Source organism: Oncorhynchus clarkii, chromosome 24 (assembly GCF_045791955.1).
Source record: "Oncorhynchus clarkii lewisi isolate Uvic-CL-2024 chromosome 24, UVic_Ocla_1.0, whole genome shotgun sequence".
Classification (NCBI taxonomy): Eukaryota; Metazoa; Chordata; class Actinopteri; order Salmoniformes; family Salmonidae; genus Oncorhynchus; species Oncorhynchus clarkii.
In genome coordinates, this window is record NC_092170.1 from 41,107,270 (window position 1) to 41,126,241 (window position 18,972).

The window sequence follows — 18,972 nt, forward strand, 5'->3', positions numbered from 1 at the left end:
GAGAGATTGACATGCATATTATTAATGTTAGCTCTCTGTGTAGATCCGAGGGCCAGCCGTGCTGCCCTGTTCTGAGCCAATTGTAATTTTCCTAAGTCCCTCTTTGTGGCACCTGACCACACGACTGAACAGTAGTCCAGGTGTGACAAAACTAAGGGCCTGTAGGACCTGACCACACTACTGAACAGTAGTCCAGGTGTGCCTGTAGGACCTGACCACACGACTGAACAGTAGTCCAGGTGTGACAAAACTAAGGGCCTGTAGGACCTGACCACACGACTGAACAGTATCCAGGTGTGCCTGTAGGACCTGACCACACGACTGAACAGTAGTCCAGGTGTGCCTGTAGGACCTGACCACACGACTGAACAGTAGTCCAGGTGTGACAAAACTAAGGGCCTGTAGGACCTGACCACACGACTGAACAGTAGTCCAGGTGTGCCTGTAGGACCTGCCTTGAAGCCTGAAAACCATGGCTTTGATTCACGGTGTACGCTGCCCTTCTTATATGGTTTCCTTTGTGGCGCCCGTCTTCGAGTCGGGCGGTTGTTCATATGAGGGATGCATCTATTGGTTTACGTGTTCTAGCTGGAAGATTCAACCATGAAGATATTTACACGTACCTGTGTTCAGTTTGACAGGATGGAATAAGATTCACCTGGGTTTATGTTTGGTGGAGAATGTGCTTAGTGGAACACCGTTGCCTGGCTACGTTGCTGAAGATTTAAATCTGTGGACTTAATGAGATCCAGTCCATACGTACTCGTGTACAAGGCCGAATCACAAGTCCCCAGTTTTGGTGTGTGCCCAATTCAATCAAGCTAAATGGGGTTAGTTAAGGGGAGATGGGGTTAGTTAAGGGGAGATGGGGTTAGTTAAGGGGAGATGGGGTTAGTTAAGGGGAGATGGGGTTAGTTAAGGGGAGATGGGGTTAGTTAAGGGGAGATGGGGTTAGTTAAGGGGAGATGGGGTTAGTTAAGGGGAGATGGGGTTAGTTAAGGGGAGATGGGGTTAGTTAAGGGGAGATGGGGTTAGTTAAGGGGAGATGGGTTTAGTTAAGGGGAGATGGGGTTAGTTAAGGGGAGATGGGGTTAGTTAAGGGGAGATGGGGTTAGTTAAGGGGAGATGGGGTTAGTTAAGGGGAGATGGGGTTAGTTAAGGGGAGATGGGTTAGTTAAGGGGAGATGGGTTAGTTAAGGGGAGATGGGTTTAGTTAAGGGGAGATGGGGTTAGTTAAGGGGAGATGGGGTAGTTAAGGGGAGATGGGGGTAGTTAAGGGGAGATGGGGTTAGTTAAGGGGAGATGGGGTTAGTTAAGGGGAGATGGGGTAGTTAAGGGGAGATGGGGTTAGTTAAGTGGAGATGGGGTTAGTTAAGGGGAGATGGGGTTAGTTAAGGGGAGATGGGGTTAGTTAAGGGGAGATGGGGTTAGTTAAGGGGAGATGGGGTTAGTTAAGGGGAGATGGGGTTAGTTAAGGGGAGATGGGGTTAGTTAAGGGGAGATGGGGTTAGTTAAGTGGAGATGGGGTTAGTTAAGGGGAGATGGGGTTAGTTAAGTGGAGATGGGGTTAGTTAAGGGGAGATGGGGTTAGTTAAGGGGAGATGGGGTAGTTAAGGGGAGATGGGGTTAGTTAAGGGGAGATGGGGTTAGTTAAGGGGAGATGGGGTAGTTAAGGGGAGATGGGGTTAGTTAAGGGGAGATGGGTTAGTTAAGGGGAGATGGGGTTAGTTAAGGGGAGATGGGGTTAGTTAAGGGGAGATGGGGTTAGTTAAGGGGAGATGGGGTTAGTTAAGGGGAGATGCGGTTAGTTAAGGGGAGATGGGGTTAGTTAAGGGGAGATGCGGTTAGTTAAGGGGAGATGGGGTTAGTTAAGGGGAGATGGGGTTAGTTAAGGGGAGATGGGGTTAGTTAAGTGGAGATGGGGGTAGTTAAGGGGAGATGGGGTTAGTTAAGGGGAGATGGGGTTAGTTAAGGGGAGATGGGGTAGTTAAGGGGAGATGGGGTTAGTTAAGGGGAGATGGGGTTAGTTAAGGGGAGATGGGGTTAGTTAAGGGGAGATGGGTTAGTTAAGGGGAGATGGGTTAGTTAAGGGGAGATGGGGTTAGTTAAGGGGAGATGGGGTTAGTTAAGGGGAGATGGGGTTAGTTAAGGGGAGATGGGGTTAGTTAAGTGGAGATGGGGTTAGTTAAGGGGAGATGGGGTTAGTTAAGTGGAGATGGGGTTAGTTAAGGGGAGATGGGGTTAGTTAAGGGGAGATGGGGTTAGTTAAGGGGAGATGGGGTTAGTTAAGGGGAGATGGGGTTAGTTAAGGGGAGATGGGGTTAGTTAAGGGGAGATGGGGTTAGTTAAGGGGAGATGGGGTTAGTTAAGGGGAGATGGGGATGGGGTTAGTTAAGGGGAGATGGGGTTAGTTAAGGGGAGATGGGGTTAGTTAAGGGGAGATGGGGTTAGTTAAGGGGAGATGGGGTTAGTTAAGGGGAGTTAAGGGGAGATGCGGTTATAAGGGGAGATGGGGTTAGTTAAGGGGAGATGCGGTTAGTTAAGGGGAGATGGGGTTAGTTAAGGGGAGATGGGGTTAGTTAAGGGGGGTTAGTTAAGGGGAGATGGGGTTAGTTAAGGGGAGATGGGGTTAGTTAAGGGGAGATAAGGGGGGTTAGTTAAGGGGAGATGGGGTTAGTTAAGGGGAGATGGGTTAGTTAAGGGGAGATGGGTTAGTTAAGGGGAGATGGGGTTAGTTAAGGGGAGATGGGGTTAGTTAAGGGGAGATGGGGTTAGTTAAGGGGAGATGGGGTTAGTTAAGGGAGATGGGGTTAGTTGGGAGATGGGGGTTAGTTAGTTAAGGGGAGATGGGGTAGTTAAGGGGGATGGGGAGTTAAGGGGAGATGGGGTAGTTAAGGGGAGATGGGGTTAGTTAAGGGGGAGATGGGGTTAGTTAAGGGGGGAGATGGGTTAGTTAAGGGGAGATGGGGTTAGTTAAGGGGAGATGGGGTTAGTTAAGGGGAGATGGGGTTAGTTAAGGGGAGATGGGGATAAGGGGAGGGGTTAGTTAAGGGGAGATGGGGTTAGTTAAGGGGAGATGGGGTTAGTTAAGGGGAGATGGGGTTAGTTAAGGGGAGATGGGGTTAGTTAAGGGGAGATGGGGTTAGTTAAGGGGAGATGGGGTTAGTTAAGGGGAGATGGGTTAGTTAAGGGGAGTATAAAGTGTTCTGACACGTTTTTTTGTTTTTTTGTTTTTCAAATTCGTTCCTGCAGGTAATGGTAAATTGGTTCGATGTGCTTAATGTGTTTTCGGGAAGTGGACTGCATGTTTTTTTTCTCCATCTTATACAGAGTGACTTACCAGAACAATTAGGGTTTATTACCTTGCTCAAGGACATATCGACAGATTTTTCACATAGTCTGCTCGGGATTGGAACCAGCAACCTTCCAGTTACTGGCCCAACTCTCTTAAACGCTAGGCTACCCGTCTCTGTCTATCCAGGGTCCAGAACAGGGGTGCAGATATTTAGGCAGCTATGTTTACACAGGGGACCCATCATGCCACAGAGGGTTTCAAGAGATGCTTTTTTTAAAACTTTATAATAATCAATATCCACACATGCTCGCATGGATTTGTAAAAACTATCCTTACGATTCTACAAGTGTATTCAATTATGTCGCTCGCTCTCTCACACTCTCCTATACTGTGTCTTACTCTCTATCACACACACATACACACCAGCCTAAACAGGGTTCTGTGCAGAGAGGGCTGCATTACCTCATGGAATTACAGGGTCTTGGTTTGGCTGCATGCCTTAGTTAAGGGGAGATGGGTTAGTTAAGGGGAGATGGGTTAGTTAAGGGGAGATGGGTTTAGTTAAGGGGAGATGGGGTTAGTTAAGGGGAGATGGGGTTAGTTAAGGGGAGATGGGGTTAGTTAAGGGGAGATGGGTTAGTTAAGGGGAGATGGGTTAGTTAAGGGGAGATGGGGTTAGTTAAGGGGATATGGGTTAGTTAAGGGGATATGGGTTAGTTAAGGGGAGATGGGTTTAGTTAAGGGGAGATGGGTTAGTTAAGGGGAGATGGGGTTAGTTAAGGGGAGATGGGGTTAGTTAAGGGGAGATGGGTTAGTTAAGGGGAGATGGTGTTAGTTTAGATTCACACATAATATATTGGGAACATATTGTTTTTAGATGGCCATATGATTTACAACCATACCGACCATACCGACTTCCAAAACCATAGTTGTAGATAAATATACCGTCCCCAAACGTGTGTGTGGACCACCTAATGATGCCAAAATCCCCTTTTAAAAGAGGACACTTTTCACCTCATCCACAAAGAAGCCCCAACGATCCAGAAATAAGATTCCATCAATTCTGGGACCTTTCTTCCAATGGAACAATTGAAAGGTAAGATGCATATTGATTAAGTTTATATGCTATATTCCTTTATAAACTATTGCTATATAGCAGGGCTAAACTGTCGTACAGTTGTATGAGATCAATCTAATCATATCTGCTGCTATTTTTTTAATTTATTTAACCCGGCAAGTCAGTTAAGAACAAATTCTTATTTTCAATGACGGTCTAGGAACAGTGGGTTAACTGCCTTGTTCAAGGGGCAGAACAAGTTCTCCACAAAATCTATCAACGTACAGGTTACTCCTAATGCAAAATGCATCATACCTGCTGTATTGATTTTTGGACTACTGAAACAAATAACAAAATATTGTTTTTGGGGTGGAATTTTCCATAAAACAATTAACTATGCAAATAAGCGAAGGCTGTGTACATTGTGGACATGGATGAAAATAAGAGGTGGCAGGGTACCCTAGTGGTTAGAGGCAGGTACCCTAGTGGTTAGAGGCAGGTACCCTAGTGGTTAGAGGCAGGTACCCTAGTGGTTAGAGGCAGGTACCCTAGTGGTTAGAGGCAGGTACCCTAGTGGTTAGAGGCAGGTACCCTAGTGGTTAGAGGCAGGTACCCTAGTGGTTACAGGCAGGTAGCCTAGTGGTTAGAGGCAGGTAGCCTAGTGGTTAGAGGCAGGTAGCCTAGTGGTTAGAGGCAGGTAGCCTAGTGGTTAGAGGCAGGTAGCCTAGTGGTTAGAGGCAGGTAGCCTAGTGGTTAGAGGCAGGTAGCCTAGTGGTTAGAGGCAGGTAGCCTAGTGGTTAGAGGCAGGTAGCCTAGTGGTTAGAGGTAGGTAGCCTAGTGGTTAGAGGCAGGTACCCTAGTGGTTAGAGGCAGGTACCCTAGTGGTTAGAGGCAGGTGCCCTAGTGGTTAGAGGCAGGTACCCTAGTGGTTAGAGGCAGGTACCCTAGTGGTTAGAGGCAGGTACCCTAGTGGTTAGAGGCAGGTACCCTAGTGGTTAGAGGCAGGTAGCCTAGTGGTTAGAGGCAGGTAGCCTAGTGGTTAGAGGCAGGTAGCCTAGTGGTTAGAGGCAGGTAGCCTAGTGGTTAGAGGCAGGTAGCCTAGTGGTTAGAGGCAGGTACCCTAGTGGTTAGAGGCAGGTAGCCTAGTGGTTAGAGCATTGGACTAGTAACCGAAAGGTTGCAAGATCGAATCCTCCGAGCTGACAAGGTACAAATCTGTCATTCTTCCCCTGAACAAGGTAGTTAACCCACTGTTCCTAGACCAGTTAACCCACTGTTCCTAGACCAGTTAACCCACTGTTCCTAGACCAGTTTACCAACTGTTCCTAGACCAGTTAACCCACTGTTCCTAGGCCGTCATTGTAAAATAAGAATTTGTTCTTAACTGACTTGCCTAATAAAATAATCAGTGATTTAAGCAAATCAGGCTATTCATTTAAGTTTTACAGTACTTATTTCAGCAATTTGAGTTTTGCTTTTCAGTATAGTTGTCTAATGTTGGTGGGGTTATTCTATTTGTAATGTTACTCCTGAGTCACTATGATACATATAATCCTTTCTCTTTAGTGTTATTTTAACCGACCTGAGGTTTACTTTGAAGTTGACAGTGTAGGAACAGGCAGGAAGTTCAATAGGCTGGTGAAGGCAGTCATTAATACAGACATGATATTAATGACATGGCATGGAAGATCAGAATTAACCAAGAGGTTGTGAGTTCAAATCCCAAGCAGGAAGATCAGAATGACATGAACCAACAGGTTAGAGGTCAGAGACCCCGGCAGTGTGGTGCCAGAACAACAACCTCGCCCTCAATGTGAGCAAGACAAAGGAGATGATTGTGGACTACAGGAAAAGGAGGACCGAACAGGCCCCCATTAACATCGAAGGGGCTGTAGTGGAGCAGGTTGAGAGCTTCAAGTTCCTTGGCGTCCACATCACCAACAAACTAATGTAGCCGATGTGAAATGGCTAGCTAGTTAGCGGTGGTGCGCGCTAGTGGCGTTTCAGTCGGTGACGTCACTTGCTCTGAGACCTTGAAGTAGTGGTTCCATCTTGCTCTGCAAGGGCCGCGGCTTTTGTGGAACGATGGCTAACGATGCTTCAAGGGTGACTGTTGATGTGTGCAGAGCGTCCCTGGTTCGCGCCCGGGGCGAGGGGACGGACGTAAAGTCTATACTGTTACACTAACATGGTCCAAACACACCAAAACAGTCGTGAAGAGGACAAAGCCTCCCCCCCCCCCCCCAGGAGACTGAAAAGATTTGGCGTGGATCCCCAGAGCCTCAAAAGGATTTATACAGCTGCACCATCGAGAGCATCCTGACTGGTTGCATCACCGCCTGGTCTGGCAATATCACAACTTCCGCTGAAGTTGGTCCCTCTCCTTGTTCGGGCGGCGGTCGAAGTCACCGACCTTCTAGCCATCGCTGATCCACTTTTCATTTTCCATTTGTTTTGTCTTGTCTTCCATCACACCTGGTTCAATTTTCATCTATTACATGTTGTGTATTTAACCCTCTGTTCCCCCTCATGTCCTTGTCGGTAATTGTTTATTTGTAAGTGTTTGTTCACGTCTGTCCTGGTGTGCGGTTTTCCGGTTGGTTTTTAGTTATTAAGCTGCGCCGTTGGAAACACAGTTTTTGCTCTTCCGCGTCTGACTTCTCTGCTGCCAGTACGCACCCCTCTCAGGCAACTGCTCGGCATCTGACCGTAAGGCGCGGTGGAAACACAGTTTTTGCTCTCCCGCGTCTGACTTCTCTGCTGCCAGTACGCACCCCTCTCAGGCAACTAGCTAGAGAGATGGAAGATTCCAGAATATCAAGTCACACTTCTGTGAAATACTGAATAAACAACAACACAAAGAGCAATCTATCCAAAATGGAGATGTATGGATAAACCACTTCTCCGACGTTTTCGACACCTATAACAAAGAAACAAGCTATTGCTATGTCAATTGTAAATCACGTATGTCAAAGTGTGTCAAATATTGAAGTTGAAAACACTATGTTGAAAGCAATGTGTGAGGGTGTGTCCCTTGCATTGCCAAAAGACAAACAAACCTTGATTGGCATGGCAACAGAAACAAGAGATGACGTGTAATGAAACTAGGGGAGGGGGGGGGGGGGGTTTCTTTACGACCATCAGGTGACGTCCCGGGACCAACCAGGAACGAGACAAAACCTCTAAGAGACCATGACACAACCTCCGGAGAACGTTGTAAAAAAAAAAAAAAAGTTTTTTTAAAAAGCGTACTCAGGGACCAACCGCAAATTAAACAGAACTAGACAAAACGTTTCAGACGGCGACAGAGAGAGAGAAGAGCACAAGCTCATTGGGAAACACATTGACTGAGGGATAAATCACTTGATGTGCTGTGGTAATGGAAGCCAGGGTGTATTGCTGCTGCTTGGGTTTGATTGAACTGTCCGTAGAGGAAGAAGTGTCTCTCAGGCCCAATCTCAAATGGACCTCTGAACCCTACTCACTTGTGAAGATCTGAGAGGATATGATTGGTGTAAGTAAAATGGTGAAACGGCCACTTAGCCTATCATAGGGCAAGGTGGAGTTATTACCATATTGCTTACAACAAGTGCATATGGTTTAAGGCTTAGGGGTTGACTTGGGATTGGGCCGGTGTGTTAGGGCTGTGTCAGGGGAGGATTAGGCTATAAACTCATCTCGTTGGTGGTTTGTAAAAGTTATACACTAAAATGATTTCTCTCCGCCGGTGTATGTATTTGAGCGTGTGTGTTGTGATACACCTCCTTGTGAGGGCTGAGGGGTGTTCTGTCTATCTAACAACAGGCTGAGGGGTGTTCTGTCTGTCTAACAACAGGCTGAGGGGTGTTCTGTCTATATAACAACAGGCTGAGGGGTGTTCTGTCTATATAACAACAGGCTGAGTGGTGTTCTGTCTAACAACAGGCTGAGGGGTGTTCTGTCTATATAACAACAGGCTGAGGGGTGTTCTGTCTAACAACAGGCTGAGGGGTGTTCTGTCTAACAACAGGCTGAGGGGTGTTCTGTCTATATAACAACAGGCTGAGGGGTGTTCTGTCTAACAACAGGCTGAGGGGTGTTCTGTCTAACAACAGGCTGAGGGGTGTTCTGTCTATCTAACAACAGGCTGAGTGGTGTTCTGTCTGTATAGCAACAGGCTGAGGGGTGTTCTGTCTATATAACAACAGGCTGAGGGGTGTTCTGTCTATATAACAACAGGCTGAGGGGTGTTCTGTCTGTATAACAACAGGCTGAGGGGTGTTCTGTCTGTCTAACAACAGGCTGAGGGGTGTTCTGTCTATATAACAACAGGCTGAGGGGTGTTCTGTCTATATAACAACAGGCTGAGGGGTGTTCTGTCTATATAACAACAGGCTGAGGGGTGTTCTGTCTAACAACAGGCTGAGGGGTGTTCTGTCTATCTAACAACAGGCTGAGTGGTGTTCTGTCTGTATAGCAACAGGCTGAGGGGTGTTCTGTCTGTATAGCAACAGGCTGAGGGGTGTTCTGTCTATATAGCAACAGGCTGAGGGGTGTTCTGTCTGTATAACAACAGGCTGAGGGGTGTTCTGTCTATATAACAACAGGCTGAGGGGTGTTCTGTCTATATAACAACAGGCTGAGGGGTGTTCTGTCTATATAACAACAGGCTGAGGGGTGTTCTGTCTGTATAACAACAGGCTGAGGGGTGTTCTGTCTGTCTAACAACAGGCTGAGGGGTGTTCTGTCTATATAACAACAGGCTGAGGGGTGTTCTGTCTATATAACAACAGGCTGAGGGGTGTTCTGTCTATATAACAACAGGCTGAGGGGTGTTCTGTCTAACAACAGGCTGAGGGGTGTTCTGTCTATCTAACAACAGGCTGAGGGGTGTTCTGTCTATCTAACAACAGGCTGAGGGGTGTTCTGTCTGTATAGCAACAGGCTGAGGGGTGTTCTGTCTGTATAGCAGCAGGCTGAGGGGTGTTCTGTCTATATAGCAACAGGCTGAGGGGTGTTCTGTCTGTATAACAACAGGCTGAGGGGTGTTCTGTCTGTATAACAACAGGCTGAGGGGTGTTCTGTCTGTCTAACAACAGGCTGAGGGGTGTTCTGTCTATATAACAACAGGCTGAGGGGTGTTCTGTCTATATAACAACAGGCTGAGGGGTGTTCTGTCTAACAACAGGGTGAGGGGTGTTCTGTGTTGAGCTCAGTGTGCCCTGTCTATTACAAACAGCAGACAGCTGGACTGGAGTCAGCCGATCAATACGACAAGCAAACAGGGAGAACGGTGAATGTATTTACACTGCAGGCTGACTCAAGAGAGAGGGTGTAGGGAGATACGTTGTAGACAGGATGAGAAAACAAGGTTATTCCTAAACCACAACTAGAGGTCGACCGATTATGATTTTTCAACACCGATACCGATTATTGGAGGACCAAAAAAGCCGATACCGATTAATCGGCCGATTTTAAAAAATATATATATTTTTATTTGTAATAATGACAATAACAACAATACTGAATTAACACTTATTTTAACTTAATATAAAACATCAATAAAATCAATTTAGCCTCAAATAAATAATGAAACATGTTCAATTTGGTTTAAATAATGCAAAAACAAAGTGTTGGAGAAGAAAGTAAAAGTGCAATATGTGCCATGTAAGAAAGCTAACTTTTAAGATCCTTGCTCAGAACATGAGAACATATGAAAGCTGGTGGTTCCTTTTAACATGAGACTTCAATTTTCCAAGGTAAGAGGTTTTAGGTTGTAGTTATTATAGTATTTATAGGACTATTTCTCTCTATACCATTTGTATTTCATATACCTTTTGACTATTGGATGTTCTTATAGGCACTATAGTATTGCCAGTGTAACAGTATAGCTTCCGTCCCCCTCCTTGCCCCTACCTGGGCTCGAACCAGGAACACATCAACAACAGCCACACTCGAAGCAGCGTTACCCATCGCTCCACAAAAGCCGCGGCCCTTGCAGCGCAAAGGGAATAACTACTCCAAATCTAAAAGCGAGTGACGTTTGAAACAGTATTAGCGCACACCCAGCTAACTAGCCAGCCATTTCACATTGGTTACACCAGCCATTAGGCTGATAGGCTTGAAGTCATAAACATGGCTGTGCTTGTGAAGAGCTGCTGGCAAAACGCACAAAAGTGCTGATTGAATGAATGATTACGGGCCTGCTGCTGCTCAGTCAGACTGCTCTATCAAATCAGTCTTAATTATAACATAATAACACACAGAAATACGAGCCTTTGGTCATTAATATGATTGAATCCGGAAACTATCATTTCGAAAACAAAACGTTTATTCTTTCAGTGAATTACGGAACCGTTCAGTATTTTATCTAACGGGTGGCATTCCTAAGTCTAAATATTATTGTTACATTGCACAACCTTCAATGTTATGTCATAATTACATAAAATTCTTGCAAATTAGTTCGCAATGAGCCAGGCGGCCCAAACTGTTGCATATACCCTGACTCTGCGTGCAATGAACGCAAGAGAAATGACACAATTTCACCTAGTTTGTATTGCCTGCTAAACTGGATCAGTAGTTATAACTAGTGATTATGATTGATTGTTTTTATAAGATAAGTTTAATGCTAGCTGGCAATTTACCTTGGCTTCTACTACATTCACGTAACAGGCGGGCTACTCGTGGAGTGCAATGGTTAGAGCGTTGGACTAGTTAACTGTAAGGTTGCAAGATTGGAACCCCCGAGCTGACAAGGTGAAAATCTGTCGTTCTGCCCCTGAACAAGGCAGTTAACCCACTGTTCCTAGACCAGTTAACCCACTGTTCCTAGACCAGTTAACCCACTGTTCCTAGACCAGTTAACCCACTGTTCCTAGACCAGTTAACCCACTGTTCCTAGACCAGTTAACCCACTGTTCCTAGACCAGTTAACCCACTGTTCCTAGACCAGTTAACCCACTGTTCCTAGACCAGTTAACCCACTGTTCCTAGACCAGTTAACCCACTGTTCCTAGACCAGTTAACCCACTGTTCCTAGACCAGTTAACCCACTGTTCCTAGACCAGTTAACCCACTGTTCCTAGACCAGTTAACCCACTGTTCCTAGACCAGTTAACCCACTGTTCCTAGACCAGTTAACCCACTGTTCCTAGACCAGTTAACCCACTGTTCCTAGACCAGTTAACCCACTGTTCCTAGACCAGTTAACCCACTGTTCCTAGACCAGTTAACCCACTGTTCCTAGACCAGTTAACCCCACTGTTCCTAGACCAGTTAACCCACTGTTCCTAGACCAGTTAACCCACTGTTCCTAGACCAGTTAACCCACTGTTCCTAGACCAGTTAACCCACTGTTCCTAGACCAGTTAACCCACTGTTCCTAGACCAGTTAACCCACTGTTCCTAGACCAGTTAACCCACTGTTCCTAGACCAGTTAACCCACTGTTCCTAGACCAGTTAACCCACTGTTCCTAGACCAGTTAACCCACTGTTCCTAGACCAGTTAACCCACTGTTCCTAGACCAGTTAACCCCACTGTTCCTAGACCAGTTAACCCCACTGTTCCTAGACCAGTTAACCCACTGTTCCTAGACCAGTTAACCCACTGTTCCTAGACCAGTTAACCCCACTGTTCCTAGACCAGTTAACCCACTGTTCCTAGACCAGTTAACCCACTGTTCCTAGACCAGTTAACCCACTGTTCCTAGACCAGTTAACCCACTGTTCCTAGACCAGTTAACCCACTGTTCCTAGACCAGTTAACCCCACTGTTCCTAGACCAGTTAACCCCACTGTTCCTAGACCAGTTAACCCCACTGTTCCTAGACCAGTTAACCCCACTGTTCCTAGACCAGTTAACCCACTGTTCCTAGACCAGTTAACCCACTGTTCCTAGACCAGTTAACCCACTGTTCCTAGACCAGTTAACTCACTGTTCCTAGACCAGTTAACCCACTGTTCCTAGACCAGTTAAACCACTGTTCCTAGACCAGTTAACCCACTGTTCCTAGACCAGTTAACCCACTGTTCCTAGACCAGTTAACCCACTGTTCCTAGACCAGTTAACCCACTGTTCCTAGACCAGTTAACCCACTGTTCCTAGACCAGTTAACCCACTGTTCCTAGACCAGTTAAACCACTGTTCCTAGACCAGTTAACCCACTGTTCCTAGACCAGTTAACCCACTGTTCCTAGACCAGTTAACCCACTGTTCCTAGACCAGTTAACCCACTGTTCCTAGACCAGTTAACCCACTGTTCCTAGACCAGTTAACCCACTGTTCCTAGACCAGTTAACCCACTGTTCCTAGACCAGTTAACCCACTGTTCCTAGACCAGTTAACCCACTGTTCCTAGACCAGTTAACCCACTGTTCCTAGACCAGTTAACCCACTGTTCCTAGACCAGTTAACCCACTGTTCCTAGACCAGTTAACCCACTGTTCCTAGACCAGTTAACCCACTGTTCCTAGACCAGTTAACCCACTGTTCCTAGACCAGTTAACCCACTGTTCCTAGACCAGTTAACCCACTGTTCCTAGACCAGTTAACCCACTGTTCCTAGACCAGTTAACCCACTGTTCCTAGACCAGTTAACCCACTGTTCCTAGACCAGTTAACCCACTGTTCCTAGACCAGTTAACCCACTGTTCCTAGACCAGTTAACCCACTGTTCCTAGGCCAGTTAACCCCACTGTTCCTAGGCCAGTTAACCCCACTGTTCCTAGACCAGTTAACCCACTGTTCCTAGACCAGTTAACCCACTGTTCCTAGACCAGTTAACCCACTGTTCCTAGACCAGTTAACCCACTGTTCCTAGACCAGTTAACCCACTGTTCCTAGACCAGTTAACCCACTGTTCCTAGACCAGTTAACCCACTGTTCCTAGACCAGGTAACCCACTGTTCCTAGACCAGTTAACCCACTGTTCCTAGACCAGTTAACCCACTGTTCCTAGACCAGTTAACCCACTGTTCCTAGACCAGTTAACCCACTGTTCCTAGACCAGTTAACCCACTGTTCCTAGACCAGTTAACCCACTGTTCCTAGACCAGTTAACCCACTGTTCCTAGACCAGTTAACCCACTGTTCCTAGACCAGTTAACCCACTGTTCCTAGACCAGTTAACCCACTGTTCCTAGACCAGTTAACCCACTGTTCCTAGACCAGTTAACCCACTGTTCCTAGACCAGTTAACCCACTGTTCCTAGACCAGGTAACCCACTGTTCCTAGACCAGTTAACCCACTGTTCCTAGACCAGTTAACCCACTGTTCCTAGACCAGTTAACCCACTGTTCCTAGACCAGTTAACCCACTGTTCCTAGACCAGTTAACCCACTGTTCCTAGACCAGTTAACCCACTGTTCCTAGACCAGTTAACCCACTGTTCCTAGACCAGTTAACCCACTGTTCCTAGACCAGTTAACCCACTGTTCCTAGACCAGTTAACCCACTGTTCCTAGACCAGTTAACCCACTGTTCCTAGACCAGTTAACCCACTGTTCCTAGACCAGTTAACCCCACTGTTCCTAGACCAGTTAACCCCACTGTTCCTAGACCAGTTAACCCCACTGTTCCTAGACCAGTTAACCCACTGTTCCTAGACCAGTTAACCCACTGTTCCTAGACCAGTTAACCCACTGTTCCTAGACCAGTTAACCCACTGTTCCTAGACCAGTTAACCCACTGTTCCTAGACCAGTTAACCCACTGTTCCTAGACCAGTTAACCCACTGTTCCTAGACCAGTTAACCCACTGTTCCTAGACCAGTTAACCCACTGTTCCTAGACCAGTTAACCCACTGTTCCTAGACCAGTTAACCCACTGTTCCTAGACCAGTTAACCCACTGTTCCTAGACCAGTTAACCCACTGTTCCTAGACCAGTTAACCCACTGTTCCTAGACCAGTTAACCCACTGTTCCTAGACCAGTTAACCCACTGTTCCTAGACCAGTTAACCCACTGTTCCTAGACCAGTTAACCCACTGTTCCTAGACCAGTTAACCCACTGTTCCTAGACCAGTTAACCCACTGTTCCTAGACCAGTTAACCCACTGTTCCTAGACCAGTTAACCCACTGTTCCTAGACCAGTTAACCCACTGTTCCTAGACCAGTTAACCCACTGTTCCTAGACCAGTTAACCCACTGTTCCTAGACCAGTTAACCCACTGTTCCTAGACCAGTTAACCCACTGTTCCTAGACCAGTTAACCCACTGTTCCTAGACCAGTTAACCAGTTAATTGTTAAATAAAAGGTATAAAAAATAAAATAAATGTAAAAATAATCGGAAATCGGCGCCCAAAAATACTGATTTCCGATTGTTATGAAAACTTGAAATCGGCCCTAATTAATCGGTCTAATTAACCCTACCCCTAGCTTCATGGAAGCCTCAGAGAGAGAGAGGGGTTGACCCTGTAGAGAGCAGAGTGAAGAGAGAGAGAGGGGTTGACCCTGTAGAGAGCGGAGTGAAGAGAGAGAGAGAGAGAGGGGTTGACGAGAGAGAGAGAGAGAGCGAGAGAGAGAGAGAGATTGACCCTGTAGAGAGCAGAAAGGAGGAAGCAGAATTGTCCCAGTGTCTAGTTAATTTCATGACACTGTGACAGGTGCTGCTGCAGTAACTTGTTAGCTCAGTTTCACCGTGGCACAGAGATGTCTTTTCAGGGCCAGACAGAGGGAGTCTGCTGATTGGCCCGGATAGATCACCAGATCAAACCTGCAGTACATTAATCATGGCAGAATAGGAGCAACACGCAAACTGACAGTATAGATGACTGTTCCTGTATGCATGTATCTGCAGCACTGCTTCTGTTGGACGAGGGGCTCAGCAGGTGATCTAGTATTTTAAATAATCTGTCCATGTCATATCATAACTGCCAAGAATGACTGATATTTGAATCAATTCAAAACCAACTTTATTTGTCACATGCGCTGAATAATCTTTCTCGGCCCCTCTCTCTCCTCTTTCCCCCTCTCTCTCTCTCCCCCTTTCTTTCTCTTTCCCTCTCTCTCCTCTTTCACTCTCTCTCCTCTTTCCCTCTCTCTTCTCTCCCCCTCTCTCTCTCTCTCTCCCCCTTTCTTTCGCTTTCCCTCTCTCTGCTTTCCCTCTCTCTCCTATTCCCCTCTCTCCTCTTTCCCTCTCTCTCCTCTTCCACCCCTCTCTCTTTCTCTTCCGCTCTTTCTCTTTCCCTCTCTCTCCGCTTTCCCTCATTCTCCTCTTCCTCTCTCTCGCAGCTTCCCCTCTCTCTCCTCTTTCTCCTCTTTCCCTCTCTTTCCCTCTTCCTTCCCCTCTCAGAATTATATTGAAAGGATGGTGATATGCACTGGATTGAACTGTTTACACACACAAGCACACACACACACACACACACCAGCACCAGTTATTTGCTCTATTTTAAGCGGCCAGCTCCATGTGTCTGGTGTCATTGACCTCACAGCCCAGGAAGATAAATGGAGGTTGCTATGGTTACACGGAATGTAGAAAACATTATCCTGTCCCGTGACTCTGTGCCCAGTAAGATAACCTTAACCCCTAACCCTAACCCCCACACACACACACACACACTTGAGCTGTGCTTGAGCTGCTGGTCCAAAAGGAAGAAAACCGGGTCTCTCTACATTATGACTTACAGTAACTCCTGTCATCTAACGTCATGTCATTCCCATGACCGTCTAACGTCATGTCATTCCCATGACCGTCTAACGTCATGTCATTCCCATGACCGTCTAATGTCATGTCATTCCCATGACCGTCTAATGTCATGTCATTCCCATGACCATCTAATGTCATGTCATTCCCATGACCATCTAACGTCATGTCATTCCCATGACCATCTAACGTCATGTCATTCCCATAACCATCTAATGTCATATCATTCCCATGACCATCTAATGTCATGTCATTCCCATGACCATCTAACGTCATGTCATTCCCATGACCATCTAACGTCATGTCATTCCCATGACCATCTAACGTCCTGGTGTCATGAAAATACGTCAACAAAACAAAGGAGATGATCGTGGACTTCAGGAAACAGCAGAGGGAACACCTCCCTATCCACATCGATGGAACAGTAGTGGAGAGGGTAGCAAGTTTTAAGTTCCTCGGCGTACACATCACAGACAAACTGAATTGGTCCACCCACACAGACAGCGTCGTGAAGAAGGCGCAGCAGCGCCTCTTCAACCTCAGGAGGCTGAAGAAATTCGGCTTGTCACCAAAAGCACTCACAAACTTTTACAGATGCACAATCGAGAGCATCCTGTCGGGCTGTATCACCGCCTGGTACGGCAACTGCTCCGCCCACAACCGTAAGGCTCTCCAGAGGGTAGTGAGGTCTGCACAACGCGTCATCGGGGGCAAACTACCTGCCCTCCAGGACACCTACACCACCCGATGTCACAGTAAGGCCATAAAGATCATCAAGGACAACAACCACCGAGCCACTGCCTGTTCACACCGCTATCATCCAGAAGGCGAGGTCAGTACAGGTGCAGGGACAGAGAGACTGAGAAACAGCTTCTATCTCAAGGCCATCAGACTGTTAAACAGCCATCACTAACATTGAGTGGCTGCTGCCAACACACTGACTCAACTCCAGCCACTTTAATAATGGGAATTGATGTAAAAATATATCACTAGCCACTTTAAACTATGCCACTTTGTTTACATACCCTACATTACACATCTCATATGTATATGTATATACTGTACTCTATATCATCTACTGCATCTTTATGTAATACATGTATCACTAGCCACTTTAAACTATGCTACTTAATATAATGTTTACATACCCTACATTACTCATCTCATATGTATATGTATATACTGTACTCTATACCATCTACTGCATCTTTATGTAATACATGTATCACTAGCCACTTTAAACTATGCTACTTAATATAATGTTTACATACCCTACATTACTCATTTCATATGTATATACTGTACTCAATACCATCTACTGCATCTTGCCTATGCCGTTCTGCACCATCACTCATTCATATATCTTTATGTACATATTCTTTATCCCTTTACACTTGTGTGTATAAGGTAGTAGTTTTGGAATTGTTAGGTTAGATTACTCGTTGGTTATTACTGCATTGTCGGAACTAGAAGCACAAGCATTTCGCTACACTCGCATTAACATCTGCTAACCATGTGCATGTGACAAATAAATTGTGTTTTGATTTGACCATCTAACGTCATTCCCATGACCATCTAACGTCATGTCATTCCCATGACCATCTAACGTCATGTCATTCCCATGACCATCTAACGTCATGTAATTCCTATGACCATCTAACGTCATGTCATTCCCATACTCTGGTACCAAGCTCTGTGCTCTCTTAGCAGGGTATGGTCAGAACACAGTCAGCCTTTTCTCTCACAACCTGGTCTCAGAGCAGTTCTTAGTAGTATGATATGTTACGTTTTAATTTGTGGATGTCCATCACCCATTTCGTATGAAATGTTACGTTTTAATTTGTGGATGTCCATCACCCATTTCGTATGATATGTTACAATTTACAATTGGTATTATATGTTACGAATTTGAAAAATGTATGGTATGTTACGAATTCTATCTAGGTGGCTAGGTGGCTAACATTACCTAGCTGCCTAACGTTAGCTAGGCAAGGGGTTACGATTATGGTCAATAGGAGTTAGGTTAAACTGTAAAGTTGCATATCGTGGGGACTATTCGATGATAGTGCAGAACGCCACAGGATATTTTTGTGCTGGTCAAGGGCAGTCAGGTCTGGAGTGAACCAAGGGCGATATCTATTCCTGGTTCTATATTTTTTGAATGGGGCATGCTTATTTAAGATAGTGAGGAAATAACTTTTTTGTTTGTTTGTTTGTTTTTTTGTTGAATTTTACCCCTTTTTCTCCCCAATTTCGTGGTATCCAATTGTTAGTAGCTACTATCTTGTCTCATCGCTACATCTCCCGTACGAGCTCGGGAGAGACGAAGGTTTAAAGTCATGCGTCCTCCGATACACAACCCAACCAAGCCGCACTGCTTCTTAACACAGCGCACATCCAACCCGGAAGCCAGCGGCACCAATGTGTCGCAGGAAACACCGTGCACCTGGCAACCTTGGTTAGCGTGCACTGCGCCCGGCCCGCCACAGGAGTTGCTGGTGCGCGATGAGACAAGTATATCCCTACCAGCCAAACCCTCCCTAACCCGGACGACGCTAGGCCAATTGTGCGTCGCCCCACGGACCTCCCGGTCGCGGCCGGTGAGGAAAGAACTTTTAAAGAATAACCAGGCATCTTCTGCTGACGGAATGAGGTCAATATCCTTCCAGGATACCTGGGCCAGGTGGATTAGAAAGGCCTGCTCGCTGAACTGTTTTAGGGAGCGCTTGACAGTGATGAGGGGTGGTCTTTTGACTGCAGACCCCTTACGGACTCAAGTAATAAGGCAGTGATCGCTGAGATCCTGGTTGAAGACAGGAGAGGTGTATTTGGAAGGCAGGTTGGTTAGGATGATATCTATGAGGATGCCCGTGTTTACGGATTTGGGGTTGTACCTGGTAGGTTCATTGATAATTTGTGTGAGATTGAGGCCGTCAATCTTAGATTGTAGGATGGCTGGGGTGTTAAGCATGTCCCAGTTTAGGTCACCTAA

General features: G+C 46.2%; 1 long non-coding RNA gene across 1 annotated transcript; it reads left to right on the top strand.

The window, feature by feature from the left end:
• The first annotated feature begins 157 nt into the window (after positions 1-157).
• LOC139383085 (uncharacterized) lies at positions 158-667 on the top strand. Its single transcript, XR_011628690.1, has 2 exons — positions 158-196; positions 295-667. It is a non-coding gene; the product is annotated as an uncharacterized lncRNA (long non-coding RNA).
• The last annotated feature ends 18,305 nt before the right edge of the window (positions 668-18,972 follow it).